The sequence below is a fragment of the Anas platyrhynchos genome, chromosome 1, assembly GCF_047663525.1.
Source record: "Anas platyrhynchos isolate ZD024472 breed Pekin duck chromosome 1, IASCAAS_PekinDuck_T2T, whole genome shotgun sequence".
Classification (NCBI taxonomy): domain Eukaryota; kingdom Metazoa; phylum Chordata; class Aves; order Anseriformes; family Anatidae; genus Anas; species Anas platyrhynchos.
Window position 1 is genome coordinate 19,466,810 of NC_092587.1, and position 15,288 is coordinate 19,482,097.

Sequence of the window (15,288 nt, forward strand, 5' to 3'; positions counted from 1 at the left end):
CCCAAACAGGTCAGAATACAGCCCACTGCCCCTAAAGCCCTGAGCCTTTATCTGGATAACATTCAGAAGGCTCAATTAGACTTGTGTGACACTTTTGTGTCAATTAGAATGTGTGACTGCCTGATTCACACATATTATCAATCAAGTTAAACAAAAAGGAATATGAAATCAGACTATAAAATCAAGGAGTTAGATTAGACAGGTTCCTAAAAAATGACACTTATAAAGAGATAATGGTATCGAAGATCAAAAAAAAAACATTCGCAGTGTGTACTCCTGTAAGTATGTTTATCCTTTTTTGACTATATTTTTTTGATTTCAGCATAGAACAGTGAAATATTCACTTTTTGAACACTTACTAGGTGCCAATATCCTTATTCACCCATGAGATACAAACCTATGTTCTAAAAGAGTTCTCATCAGCACTGAGATTTGTGGAGATAAGCCTGACTCCAGATAACTGTGGGTATCAAAATATGGTCTGCAACTTTCCTTAATGTCTTTACTTTTTCTTGTCTAATTTCCCATATAAGAGAAAAATCCATAGGCACATCCTTAATTCTAGTTATGCAAAAAGTAGCATGCTACCTCTGAAAGAGGAAGATGGGGGAGTTAAAATGGTTCTATACTGAGGAGCTTAATCAAAAGAGAATTCTAAAAATCTTTTCTCAGAATAGCGAATTTAAGTAATCTTTATTTATATCATTCTGTATGCAAAAATGTATGTATCAAATTGCCTGGTGCTATGAGATTCTTATGTGAAAATGATTGGGATGGACATCATAAAACAAAAGAAACACAGGCAGATGGGGAAGAGTCTTTTTTAATAATTTTTCTCTAATGCTGCTACATAGTGGATTTTAACAAGCAGCAGGTGTTTTCTTATCTTTCCAGGATAATCAGTAAATTGCTTGCATCGTGTATCCATCAGCTTTTCCGTAACTCTTTCAATGTCTGTTGCTATTTTATACGTGCCAGTTTTTAGTGTAGTTCAGTCTCCTGACAGGTATTACATCCTCTTTTCATCACCTTTACTTTAGAAGTTTTCACAAATATAGAAGTCAGACTTTTCATTTGAACATGTTTCCCTTTAGGAGTTTTATATTTTTTCTCAGGAAGAGTAGAAATTTTACTGAAAAAGTCTAGTGTATCATTTGGGGATTCTTTTTTGCTTTTTTCTTATTGCAAAACTGTTATGACATTCTAATCAAAGGTGTTAATTTTATTCTAAAAGAAGAAATGATGCAAGGCTAGGAGCATAGCAATGTTCATGTGTTGGGATGTTGAAGTGAGGGAAGAATGACATTTCCTCACAGTGGTGAAAAGATTTTCATGTAAGTTTCTATCTTTGCCACACAACAGGTTCAGGTTAGAAGTGCCCATATTCAGTGCTTCCTGACCAACTTGAGCTCTGGGCAACTTTATCTAACACAGGCCCTTCAGCCTGCAACCACATTCTTCATTCTCTTTCAGACCAAAGTATCTCCAATACTAGCATTAGCTCTTTCATTTTTACCAGACTTGGCTATTCACTTTATGCCAAAACCCTCCCAATTCTCATACTTTCCCAAATTCAGTTTTTAAGTAATTCCTTAAAACTTCAAATTTATTTTGTACTCTTTTAGGAGATGGACCATAAAATAAGTGTGTGTGTGTGTTCAAGAGGAAATCGTGGCTTTTATTTATGGATGCAGAAAAGAGCACCTATTGGCCTTCCTATGAAAAATGACTGACTCAGGTTTTACACAGGCCACAGTAATTATTCGCTATCCAATAACATCACTAATAACACCAAAATAAAACGTGGGTGTGCAAAGCTTTGGTAAGGAAAGAATACTTTACTATAAAACAAGGATCAGATGACTTATAAATTGATGACAGGGGCTTCAACTGTTGCAGAGCCATCTTCTCTTATAAAGTATTCCGTGGGTTTCAATAGCATTATAAAAGAAAAAAAAAAAGTAAAAAAAAAAAAGCTTAATGAGAAATTAAGCAAATGTATGTAAACAGTTCAATCATGCATGCATTTCTTTTTTTAGAACACATTACACAATAGTTTTTGTTTGTTTTTTTTGTTTGTTTTGTTTGTTTTTTTAAAAAAAGTTGTAAGTACCTTAAAAAGGAAATGCTAATGGGGTTTGAAGTGTGAGTTTTCAGCTAATATATTCTTCTAAATTTTGAATTCTGAGATAAGACATTATGCAATAGATTTTCTTTGTGCACTCCAGATTGAAACATCATTTATTGAAAAGATATGCTGTGAGGTTAATTACGATGAGATGACTGACGTTTTCAATGAGAAAAAAAAATCTTGCAAAAAAACAAAACATGTTTTTCTCTATTATATTTTCCTTTCTTTTTTTCACAGGAAAAAAATTAAATCACCCATTCAGAAGACTATTTATGTTTTTTTATGGCATCTTTTTTTTCTAAGAATTATTTAGAAATCCTACTTCTAATGACCAAGTGGTTTTATTAGACCTAGACTGTGGGCAGAATTATTAACTATTCATAACCTCTTTTTTTCTTAATATAAAATGACTTCACAGTGAACCAATGCAGAAAAGGAGAAATATTTCCACAAAGCCTATCCCTTTAAAAAATATTAATATACAACTTGCTAGTAACTCTTTCTTTGTTTCAAACAATTATATTATAAGCAGAAATCTTCTAATCAATATCTAAATAACTCTGCTGTAATAAACGGGTAGTACACGGGTAGCAAGGTTAGACTGAACATCCAGCTAAACATTGTTAATGATAATCATTCATCCCTATAACAGCTTCTTTCTAATATTAAAGGCTACATTGTTCATGTGTGTGATTTACAGGATCTGCAGGAGCAAATGGCTGAGAGCATATTGCTTGGGTAACCGTAGGGTTATAGCTGTTACAGCTTCTGTTGGTTTCAGCTGAAGCCATAATGTGTGCTATTAAATTAATCAATGACAAAACCTTAAAATTAAAAATAGTAGGATTATATATACATGATATCTGATTATTGTGTTACATTTTCAGGCTACAGATTATTTATGGCCATTACAAGACAGAAGTAATAATAAAAGCAGCCTGCAAGAAACTAGAGGATCTCTCTAGACATGCAGCGCTGTTCTGAAACAGGCAGAAAGCTGCAAGCTGCAATTTCAGTCTTTCTTTTCTTTTTTTTTTTTTTTTTTTTTTGTCAGTAGTAACGAATATCCAACAAAGCCAAGTACTATAGCTATTAAAATAGAGACTTACATTTTCAATCACAAGATCTGAATCTGCCTGGACATTTCACACAGTGATAGGAGACACAGAGTAGGCTGCAAGGTGATAACAATTTGTTTTTTAAAGTCAACACATACTCTGATAAGAATAAATGAATAACTGCTCAAGTGGAAGAAAAAGAATTTTCTGCTCCTCCTCCCGTGCATTTTGATTCCCATCTTCTTCTTAGCTTTCACAAACTCCCTGTTCTTTCCTTTCAGCCTATCAGTTGAAAGGTAAATTTTTATTTTTCAGCTGTGAACACCATTCTGACTCCACCTCTTCTTGCCACAAGGTCTGAGATGCAAGCCAGCAGAACAGGCCTCTATCACTTTTGCTGCAGGAAACAGAGCAAGAATGGTTCAGTTAATAAGATATTAGCCTGTTCTACCACATGCTCTCTAAAGCTGTGTCAAGATGACAGCACAAGTATGCTATTCTTACTGCCCTGTCATGCTGGTAGGGAGGATACCCAGATAGAAGGAGCTGTTCGAGCCTATCAACCCACACTTCCGGCCTGTATGCTGCCTTCATATCTGGGTCTGCAGGATACAAGAGCAGTAGAATCATGGAATATGCACCTGCACCCAGGAAGGTGCTCATAAGGGGCATTCACCATGGAAAGACATTTCTCTCCAGGTTTCTACAGATACTCAAGCATAGATTGGGTTTTGTTCCTGACTGACATTGAAATGCATGTTTTATTTCTAAAAGAAATAGAAATGGACCTTCAGTGTGAAACGACTCTAAAACTTATAGACGTGAGTTTGATTTTGTGTGTGCTACAATTTAGATTGAGTAACTGATGACCTCATTCCCAACTTCAACCTTTGAAAAGACATGTATTACTTCCACAAATGATTTTCATTCACTTAGTAAACTAAGATTAATTAATAAATCGAGATGGATTAATGAGCAAAGTACTTTTAAAAGTATCTTCATATAGTTTGTGTGAATTCTTATGAGAAAAATATATGAGGCATTAACATGTTAGTGCATAATGTTTGTTGGTAATTTATCAGAACACAATTTGAAACTGGTAACTTATTTCTATTTTTGATTCCTAAATAAATAATCAAAAAAGATGCTTTTTAGATATATGGAACTTCTCATTCAAATGGCTTGCCATCTTAAAAAAAAAAATGTACTGATTGAAAAAAAATTGGTGCTGATTGATGCTCACCCGAACATGAGCCAGCAGTGTGCCCAGGTGGCCAAGAAGGCCAATGGCATCCTGGCTTGTATCAGGAATAGTGTAGCCAGCAGGACTAGGGAGGTGATCATCCCCTTGTATTCTGCTCTGGTGAGGCCACATCTCGAGTACTGTGTTCAGTTTTGGGCCCCTCGCTACATGAAGGACATTGAGCCCCTGGAGCATGTCCAGAGAAGGGTTACGGAGCTGGTGAAGGGCCTGGAGCACAAGTCTTATGAGAAGCGGCTGAGGGAACAGAGGTTGTTTAGTCTGGAGGCTCAGGGCAGACGTTAGTGTTCTCTACAACTACCTGAAAGGAAGGTGTGGGGAGCTGGGGTCAGCCTCTTCTCACACATAACCAGTGATAGGATGAGAGGGAATGGCCTCAAGTTGCGCCATGGGAGGTTTAGGTTAGAAATTAGGAGACATTTCTTCTCAGAAAGAGTAGTCAGGCATTGGAAAGGGTTGCCCAGGGAGGTGGTGGTGTCACTGTCCCTGTAGGTGTTCAAAGAATGGTTGGATGTGGTGATTAGGGACGTGGTTTTAGTGGATGACACCGGTAGTAGGGTGATGGCTGGACCAGATGATCTTGGAGGTCTTTCCCAACCTTAATGATTCTATGATTCTATAAAGGGACTATGTTTATAGTCCTTTTATAACATGGAAATATGTTTCTTTGTACTTATTTCTAATTTGTGGCTCTAATAGTTCCACTGTGTTTCTCACTGAGGTAGTTTATAGTTTTATCTGTCCTGAACATAGCAAAGATTTTCCTGCCACTATCAGACTTTACCAGCTTTTCAAATCTCAATCCTCATTTATGACAGAAGTTGCTTTTTTCACTAAATTCAACATGCAACAGGATGGAGACATTGTAGTCATTGTAGACATGTAGTAGGATTTCAGTATTAAGTTCTTTATTTTGTTTCACTCATTTGAACAAAAATTTTCACTACTACTTCAGTAAAGTCCTAAACAGAATATTTTACACTGAAACATTTTTTCACAGTCTCCTGTAAATCCGAATATCTGACATGAGCTACTGGAAAGCTCCCTCTTTAGAAATGTAAGACAGAGACATCTCAGGCTCATCTGCTTTCAGGGAAATGATCAAGTGTTTCTAAGATAATAAGCAGAGATATCAACGGAAAGTAATTACAATTCACATTTTTAAAGTTATTAAAATATTTTAAACCTTATTTAAAATACCAGGTAATTATTTTTCTTTCTAAGGCACCTTTTCTTTTTCTCTTTTGCTGAAACAAAAGCCAGTTGAATCTACAATGGTCCAGTAATTTATAACCACGGCTGGATCATTAGGCAAAAAGACTGCCTTGATGAATTCTTACAGGCAGTGAAGTAGTCCCCAATTACTCCTAGAACCTGTTTTATTTCACCTAAATGAGCAGATTTTTTTAAAATGTCTACAAGTAATTTTTTTTTTTCCATGAACATTAAGCATCTAGTTATGGAAGCAGTTGATACTTCAGTATATTGCACAACTGGTCATCTAGAACATGTTTAGGTGAGAAGCATCTATTATATATGCTTGTAGAGGTTAAAATCTTTGTCTACAAAGGTCCATATTCTGCAATTATTTTAATTACACACTTGAAGCAGAGACAGCATTTCTTAATCATAAATCATGTATACTTTTTAAAGTTATAAAACTTTATAACAAACAACCAATACTTTTTGTTTTGTTTTTAGCACAATTAATTTAGAATTAATCTGGTCTAATAAGAAGTTATATTGAGGTATTATACCATATGCAGTGTACATTCCCCTAATAATAATAGTTTTATTCCACTAGACACTAATTTTCAAGTGAAAAATGTATCCTGAAACAAAAGCAGCAAAAGTCATCAGCAAAATTGTTTTTTCATTTCATCAAAGATTCAAACCCTCCAATATAATCTGATTTTTGTTATATCATATGATACCTTTAGAGTATTGTTCTCTTGGAACAGAGTTGCTGAATTAGGTGCAGTCCATTTGTATTCTTGCAAAAGCCTACCGACTTTGTGCAGACATGAAATTACAAAGCCTCATAAGACCTGAATAATAGGTATGTTTTATTGTTGTACACATACTTTTAGCTGAAGAAAAATTTACTTCCCTATGTGACTTGACTCAATGCGAATAAATTTTACTCTGCACTGAGCATGTGCAGTCCTGATGATTTATTCCCACACTCGACTAGCATCTTTTTTAATTTCTAATTATATTTCTATTAAAATAACCAAGACTTAATTCATTACCACAAGAACACTATATAACAGGATGTACAGACCAGAAATAGAAAAGCCTTGGCAAGAGAAGATGGTATCTGTCTTAATTCTCCAGCTACCATGCAGAGAATGGTAAATACACAAGAATGTGCATGGGATCAAAAACCAAATGGGCAGGCCAGGAGGTAGCCTTCAGGCATAGCAAGTCTTCTTGTATCTCATTACCAATTTTACTTGAAAATAATAGTGCTTTCTTCTATATTTTTAAATATAATTGAAACTCAGGATCTTGGATCCAGCTGCCATTACCAAGCAAGAATAGTGCTTCTGAAAATCTTCTGACAGACAGTAAAAGATGCTTAATAGACATAGAAAAGTGAAGGCAGAGGATCACAGGGATGCCCTGGCCTCCTGACAACTTTCAGAGCTCTTGGAGGCAGTCCCTGTAATGTAAAGTCTCCACCAGAACAGACCTTTTGCTTTTTGAAGGAACAAAATGGATAAAAGTTTCCCATGAGAAAATTTGCAGGGAATGTTCCCACTTTGTGTTGTTCTCTCCACTTTTTCCTCACAATAGGGAAGATCTATTCCTACCTTTCCCAAATAAAACAATCCTGAAAGAAGACAGTCACTAATAATACTCAGTGCCAGGTTGTTCACCCATTATCATCATGGAAAACTCTAGTGGTGGCTGATACATTTCAAGCTATACACCTATAGCAGCAACTTTGCCTTTTGAAGTCCATTACCTCCTCCAAACTGTTGCTTAGCTCTTCTAAGGGGAATGAGTGCATTTGGTAATTTTAGGAGCAGTAATTATGATTTGAAATCACAGAAATTGCACAATTATAGTCAATTATATAAGAGGAAAAAAATGAGAAAATATTTTATAATACTATACATATAGCTACTTACAGAAGTCTTCTACTGTGGTGCTAATTCATTGAAATGCTGAGAAGAATGGGAATAAATGACATGGCACAGACTAAATTAATATTACAAAACAGATGTTCAACAAGTCTCTGTCTAGTTTTGTTTTTTGCTGTAACAATCAAGAATTCACAACTGGTATGCAGATTTTTTTATAACAGAATACCACTTGTGCATAAAAATAACTCTTTAATGTACTTTTTACTCAGCAACATTGTAATATATTCAAGGATAAATGCGTCATCTCACTGTTGCTCATTGTTTGGCATCATTTGTTTGGTTATATTCCAAGTCATGTGTTAGATAATATATCAAGAAAATTCTCATTTTAATATTCCTGAAAAAGTTGCATTAAAAATCTAATGGACCTACCTGGACTAGTTCCAACAGCTCTTTTGGATTTGTTTGGTCTTAAACTACAGCACAAGCTGGAAAAGTTAGCCTTTAATTTGGTTCAGATGATCACAGTCAATTCATCTGTAAATACAGGCAATTTCACAGGAGGTTGTCATAATTCTTAAGACCTCAAAGAAAGGGATAAATGTAATATAAAAGGTGCATGTAACACAACATGGAATGCTCTAGCTTATGATACAGGAAGAAAGAATCAGAATTCTCTCTCCTATCTGCTTTAAACAAAAAGACTTTAATGTGAAGTAAGGGACACCTATACCTTGGTATATCCCCTGTAAGTCTTAATGCAACCATCAGGAGCAAATAGAAGGGAGAGAAATACAGCCCAACAACCAGACTGGTACTTTGACTCCCACTGCTGAAAAAATACAGGCTAAAATAAGTGTGTTTCTATCAAGCTCTCTAAAGCAACAGTTCTAAAGCAAGTAATAATATCCTTCTGAAAAGTAGCAATGTAGGATTCAGTCTCAAGATGGTTTATCAGCAATCCAACAGTGCCATCTACCCAATTTCAGTAGAATTATATAGCATATTCAGTAGAATTATAATGCAACACAAACATAACTAATTCTCTAATGCTAAACACTAGCAAGATTTGAACAATAGAAAGTATATAAACGAGCAGTGATCACTCATATATTAAATTGATGCAGGCAGAGTTCCAGCTACTCATAAATGTACCATACATTTTACACCCAAGACAGTGAAAAAGATATTGTCTTCTCTATCAAGCAGGGGAAAAAAAAAAAAAAGGTAAGATTAAGATTAGCTTTGCTTTTAAAAAAAATGTTACATCTATTTATTAGAGAACATCAGTTAAATTATTTTTCAGTAAGTGGCTTATCGTCTCTTTTCATGTGATTGCCAAGTGATTCTCTGGAGTTAAACATTAGAAATCCTCTCTGAAATTTACAGTCTATCAATATTACAAAGTAAATTCTGTGTCATTTAAAATAATGAATAAAGAGCTCGTTAGACAAAAATATATTTAAACCTAATATCTGAAGAATTCCAGTTAGAAAAAAAAAAAAAAAAAAAAAAAAAACTATGTAAAACTAACTTGATTTAAATGAAAGTAGCAGGTGATTCAGAGGACGGGCAGTACTCCAACTATAAGACTCAATTACTGAGAAGTAAGATGTCACCCGTACACTTAAACAACAAAAAAGATTCTTCTTAAAATACATCAGGGAATGTTCAGTGCTACTTTATAGAAGCCAAGTGGCAACTTTCTATTACATGCCCCAGTGTCACTGTACAGTAGAAAGCACAAAAGAGGGTAAAAATCACCTGTTTAATGAAGTACAGAAGTTCTATGGTGCTCAAGGGAAAAGCTGGTAGATTTCACTCCTCCCATATCTATACAAACTTGCAAGTACTGTACAAAGGCAGTCCTATCTGCCGACCAGTAAACAATATAGATCTATCACAAGTAGGTATGATAGGTCTTTCTATGATGAAGTGGCACCAAAAGGATTGGATGTTCCTGCTTTTGGGACAAGTTTTACTCCAGTCCATAGCTATCAGTGAGCAAATCAGATTAAACACTGCTTGACAAGTTCTGTAGAATTCATTACATAAATTATGCAGTAATATTTTTCTTTCTTTTGCCAAATTTATAGAGATGGTAGAACAATTAGTAAATTATTCAGAGATAGATGAATCTCTCTTACAGTTCATTGGCACTAAAGCACTCTATATTGTATGCAGAATATTATATTCATTAACAAAATATCCAAAGTTATTTGTAAATTAAGCTGACATCTGAAAATTTTGACAAATCACGTGCATGTTTATATTGGCACTATTATAAAGCAGATCCCTACAACTCAAAATGTCAGAAATATTGAAACCTTTTTTTACCATGAATAAGAGAATTAATTCTGTCATTATATCTTACATAATTAATTGCTTTTCTGCTCTTTGCTGGATGACCTCAGCAGAAAGATCTGTCTTGAATAATCCACTATCTGGCCTTAACTTGAACACCTAACTTTTAGACCTCTAATACTGGGTGAGATGAATTTCATCAGATACTTTGGAAACTACAAGAATTCATAGTTTAATCAATAGTCTTTATTATGAACAATCCAATAGCATCTTAAAAACTGATATAAAGTGAGATTTTCAAAAGCCTACAGTTTTGGCCTATCTCTGCCCCCATTAAAGTCAATGGGAGTTTCATCACAGAGTTACAGGAGCAGTAAAGAAGCATAAAGGGGATCATTTCAAAACATCTTAAGTGGTAAACTTCACAACTCCAGCTCAGGACTGCGTACTCTGAACAGTCTTACCCTCTATCATAAATCCTCAAACTTAAATACATTACCTCTTAAAAATATCTTCGCTCTTTCTGTGTATTTCCAAGGTATGAAAGTGAGTTGCATAGATAAAGCTACTTTGGATCCATATATTTACTATGAGTAGTTTTACAGAGCTATAAGCTAAATAAGAAAGCAGAGATTTCTGTCTGCCCTCCCCTCCCCCAATCACTATTCAAGTAATTAATTTTGTTAGAACAAGTCTTAAAATTTCCCTCATTGTTATACTTTGCTATTTTAACTAATATGTGACTTCAGACCTTGTATACTAAATTTAGGCTACACAGGTGTGCATTAACTTTGGTTTACATGACTGCAAGACTGTATTCAGAGCAGAGGACTATACCAATTGCCTCCTATGCAGTTTATTTCTACCAGGGCAAAACTAATATATTTGAGATGACAGACAATGAGGTCACAGAAGTATTATTAAACTCAAACATTTTGATCAGAAACATTTTCTGCTACAGCTGGAAACGCTCATGAATTCTATCATATATTTTTGTCATTTCTATCATATTCTATTACATGACATATTCCATAATAATGAGTATGAATTCTGTTATCTCTGGGGAGACTACTATACAGGTCATTCAAACTCTACCCTTACAATTCTTCTATTCAAACTTAGCATAATAGACATGCATCCAGCTACAATATATGACCAGAGATTGACCTTCTGTGTTAGCCCATCTTCAGCAAGAAAAACTGTTCAGCAGCAGTTGATAAAGAGAGTACTCTTTTAAATGATCTGAAGGAAAAAAGTCTCTGTAAATGCAAATACAGATACACAACTACAGTTTTAGCTCAGTGCAGCAGTCCCCTGTTTATAACCAAACACATTGACATTCAATAAACAGTGCTGCATAAAATTTCATCTCCCTGTAGGGAAAAATTTAAACTTACTTTATTATTCCTCTGGAATATTTTAAATGAGAAAAAAATGAAGATAAACTGCGGTTGACCCTAGGCATTATAAATGCCATTAAGGCTCTCGCTCTGTTAGGCCCATCTGTTGCTTTTCAGGCCAGCTATTCATTAACCTTATTAGCACTAGCCCCTATAGCCTTCAGTTGACATTTCCCTGGTTAATATGGAAAGCCCATTTCCTAGCACACATGAAGAGGCTAATTAAAGAATTTGTATGAATTCTCTAATAGATGCAGTAGGATAGAGCAATAACTCGTCTGTGTTTTTTGAGATCCAATGTGAAATTCCTTTCTACGGGCTTCTACTGGACTATAGTGCTCTTACATATGAATATGTAGTTTTGCACAGCTACTCTCCTAATCAAATCAGCAGAAAATCAGTCTTCTTGGCATCAGTAATAATCTCTATCTGTTGCAGCAATATAAATCCAACTGGTACACTATCGAATTTGTACTAGATTTACTGATGAGCCGAAAAAACAACAGCAAATGTATTCACTCAGCAGATATACCCAGCAGCTTAAAATGATGTGAATACATAAACCGTTTATCGCATTTAACCCATTGATATGAAGTCACAGGAAGGTGAATGGTTTGGTATTTAATCCCAGTGCTTCTTCACACTGGGGATTCATGCAATTTCTTACTCCCACAAATACTGTGAGCAGTTTAATTTGCAGAATGAGTTTAGAAGGAAATTTTTTTTCTCTCTCCATTTTAGATTAGGTACTGCAAGCATAAACAAAATTCCATATATTTCTAAACCTGCACACAATAAACCAAATGTGTCTAAAAGCAAACAAACCAAAATCCTTCCATGTCATAGAATGGGTGGCAACACCAGACATTCTTTCATGCATTAAAAAGGAATGATGAATACTTTCCCGTCAAGAGGTTGTTTGGAATTATTTCTGAAAAGCCAAAAAGTGAAAGTAAATGAATTAATAGGTTAAACTAGACAGGGACAGTTATTCAGTAGCCTTCTTCAGCATCCTCTTGGCATTTCTGATTCTTCTTGTATCTGTGGTAATACAAGGTAATTTTCAGATCATTTTTTCCCATAAGTGGAATTTCAGGATAATTTATAGAGGTGCCCTATTCTTTGTGACTGGTTTATTTAGTTAGAAGGAAGTCTTTTAGGATTTTAAGGCTAAAATTCAGACTGTCTTTCCTAAAAACACACAATTCAGCAATTCAGCAATGTAATTAATTAAAAATGAGATCTGACCTACAGACACAATTACATTTACTGTAGTTAGAATGTACTAGAAGGCATGTGGCTGCCCAAGTCCCTTTTTCTTCAAGGTGATAGTCATCAAGTATTCTACCTCTGTTAATCATTGTGTGTCACTTCTAGTGAAGTTTTCTGTCTCTACCGTACCTCTGCTAACCCTCTGTAAGACACAGCTTCTCTTTTCTCATTCAAATCTTTTTCAACCATCAACAGACCAGCATTAGTTGGTATGAAAAAAAAAAAAAAAAAAGAACAAGAATAGTCAGAAACATTACAGATCTTATCCAAAACTGAGCTAAATCAGTGGAAAGATTCACAGAAAATTCACGCGGCTTTGGAGTGCACTGAGTGTCTTGCATAACGATATGTCACTGATAATGTTATCTCTGCACACCATGCAGGTCAGAACCACAGATCCACTTACTCCTATCTCCTCAGTGGGATGGGCAAAAGAATCTGAAAGGTAAAAGTGTGAGAACCCATTGGTTGAGATAAAGACAATTTACTAAGTAAAGCAAAGGCTGTGCATGCAAGCAAAGCAAAACAAGGAATTCATTCACTTCTTCCCATCAGCAGGCAGGTGTTCAGCCACTTCCAGGAAAGCAGGGATCATCACAGAAAATGGTTTATTAGGAAGACAAACAACATCACTCCAAACGTCCCCAGTTCTTCCTTCTTCATCCCAGCTTTATTGCTGAGCATGGCATCATAAGGTATGGAGTATCCCTTTGGCCAGTCTGGGGCAGCTGTCCTGGCTGTGTCCTCTCCCAGATCTTTGTGCACCCCCAGCCTCTTCACTGGCAGGGTAGCACAAGGAGCTGAAAACTCCTTGGCTCTGTGTTAGCATTTCTCTGCAACAACTAAAACATCTGTGGGTTATCAGCACCGCTTTCATCAAAAATCCAATACACAGCACCATATGAGCACGTACCAAGAAAACTAATTCTCTCCCAGCCAAAACCAGGACACTTCCTCCTGGACACCATTATCCACTGGGATGATCTCTCTCAGCTCAGTGTCTTGACTTACACACACCTGGGAATAAAGCCTTCACCTTTACTCCCTCAAAGAAACGTTGATACTCACAAATCGTAAGTAAATAAAATGTTACATCACAGAAGCTATTTAAAAATTGTGTTTTATCACAATTTCTATTGGAATTTCTACCAATGATGGATAAAATCTAAAGATGCAGTTCAAGTTTGATAAGCACCTCAAAGCTTGGATACCCGTCTGAAATTTCTTGACTACAAATTCTGAATGATTTACACCTATTAATTTTAGCTGGAAACTTCAGGAGAAGAACCTGTCTCTTGAGTCACGATGCAACTGTGAAAACTCAAAGATAATCATTAAGCATAAAAAAAAAAAAAAAAAAAAAAGAGAGAGAGAGAAACAACCAAATTTCTTCAAAACTCAGAAACAGGTTTAGATTATCTTTTTCAGATCTGATTCAGGAAATACTTTAAGAAATTGATTGTCTCTTACTTTATTTAAGCCACTGCTTTTAGTTGGTAATATTATTTTAATTGTTAATATTAAAAATACCCTACAACATATTACAAAATTTGTCTAGCATTTCAATGAGACAGAGAGAGAAATGAAAAGAATAGAAAGTTTCTGCCTGCTCCTCTGCCTTCACTCCTCTGCAATGTGATGAGCAGCAAGCTGGAACTCAGTAATGGAAAAACTCTCCCAGTGCTGGTGCAACAGATGTTTTTAAAATGCTTAGACTCCCAGAGATAACTACATAAGATCCCTCATCCTAACAGAACAGCATATTACCCAGGAATCATAAAGCAGCTTTTATGTGAGATTTCACATAAAAATAGAAGGTACAAAAAAGAAAAGTTTCACACCTAGGAAGCTACTGTCTTTTTTACTCAATGTAATTATTTCCTTTTTTCCTGCATATGCAGCTCTTCCAGTTTATGCAGCTGTGACAGTACATTTATCAATTTGCTGGCATGAAGTTTGTGCTTTTCCTTAACTTGCATAATGCTACCTCACAATGCAGTTCCTAATTTAAATCAAGATTCTTTTACAAAGCTCTGTACCTACATAAGAAAAATCTCTGTGCCTCATCCTTTATAGCAGAACAAAGATAAAATATAGGAAGTATGAGAAAAATACACATTCATATTCCCATTTTTAGATGATAGTCTTCTTGTTCTTCTGCAGTCCTTTGTTCTCCACCAGAGTGAGGCTAAGCACAAAACACCACCCAACTAATTCTTGTTAGTGCTGTCAAGAACTACCTAGGTAAGTATGAAATCTGAATATTGCATACTTTTCTTTTTTTTTTTTCCAATTAGAAGAATAAGTTATCTGCTTATTTCTACCAGCAAATGAAAGAAAAACTTGGAGTTTGTGATTCTATTTCAAAACAATTGTTCACAGAGTTTGGACTCTATTGGAATGTAAATATTTTCTTTGGGGAATTGGAAGTTCATCTTCTTTCCAGGAGAATTTAATACATATTTCTTAAATAATCTATTTGAATGCATTTTACTCAAAGACCAAAGAAGCTCCTTCCACCTAGAAAAAGAAGAGGGCATGTCTCTCAATCTTACAGGAATTGAAGAGATGGACTGTCAAGGTTTTAAATGTGCAGGGGGCAGGCGAGTTTGTACTGCTTATAGCAAAAAAGCAACCCAATAACAACCACAAAGCCTTCCTTGTGAGCTAAGTTATGTAAATTGAAGAATGCCCTTACTGTCAGCAGGTATATTATTTCGAAGAAGACAGACAACTGTGTTAATCTCCCTTCTGCTTAATCCCTGTCTCT

The 15,288-nt window shown here is 35.3% G+C and overlaps 1 long non-coding RNA gene across 2 annotated transcripts in view; it reads right to left on the minus strand.

The window, feature by feature from the left end:
* The window catches only part of LOC140001398 (uncharacterized), a 56,971-nt gene that overhangs the window by 26,354 nt on the left and 15,329 nt on the right, over positions 1 to 15,288 (minus strand). Inside the window, exon 3 of one of the 2 annotated variants that reach the window (XR_011806616.1) lies at positions 5,406 to 8,079. The exons of the other annotated variant lie outside the window; for it this stretch is intronic. This is a non-coding gene — a long non-coding RNA (uncharacterized lncRNA). Of the gene's footprint in view, positions 1 to 5,405; positions 8,080 to 15,288 lie in introns of those variants that run through there. 2 annotated transcript variants of the gene reach the window in all.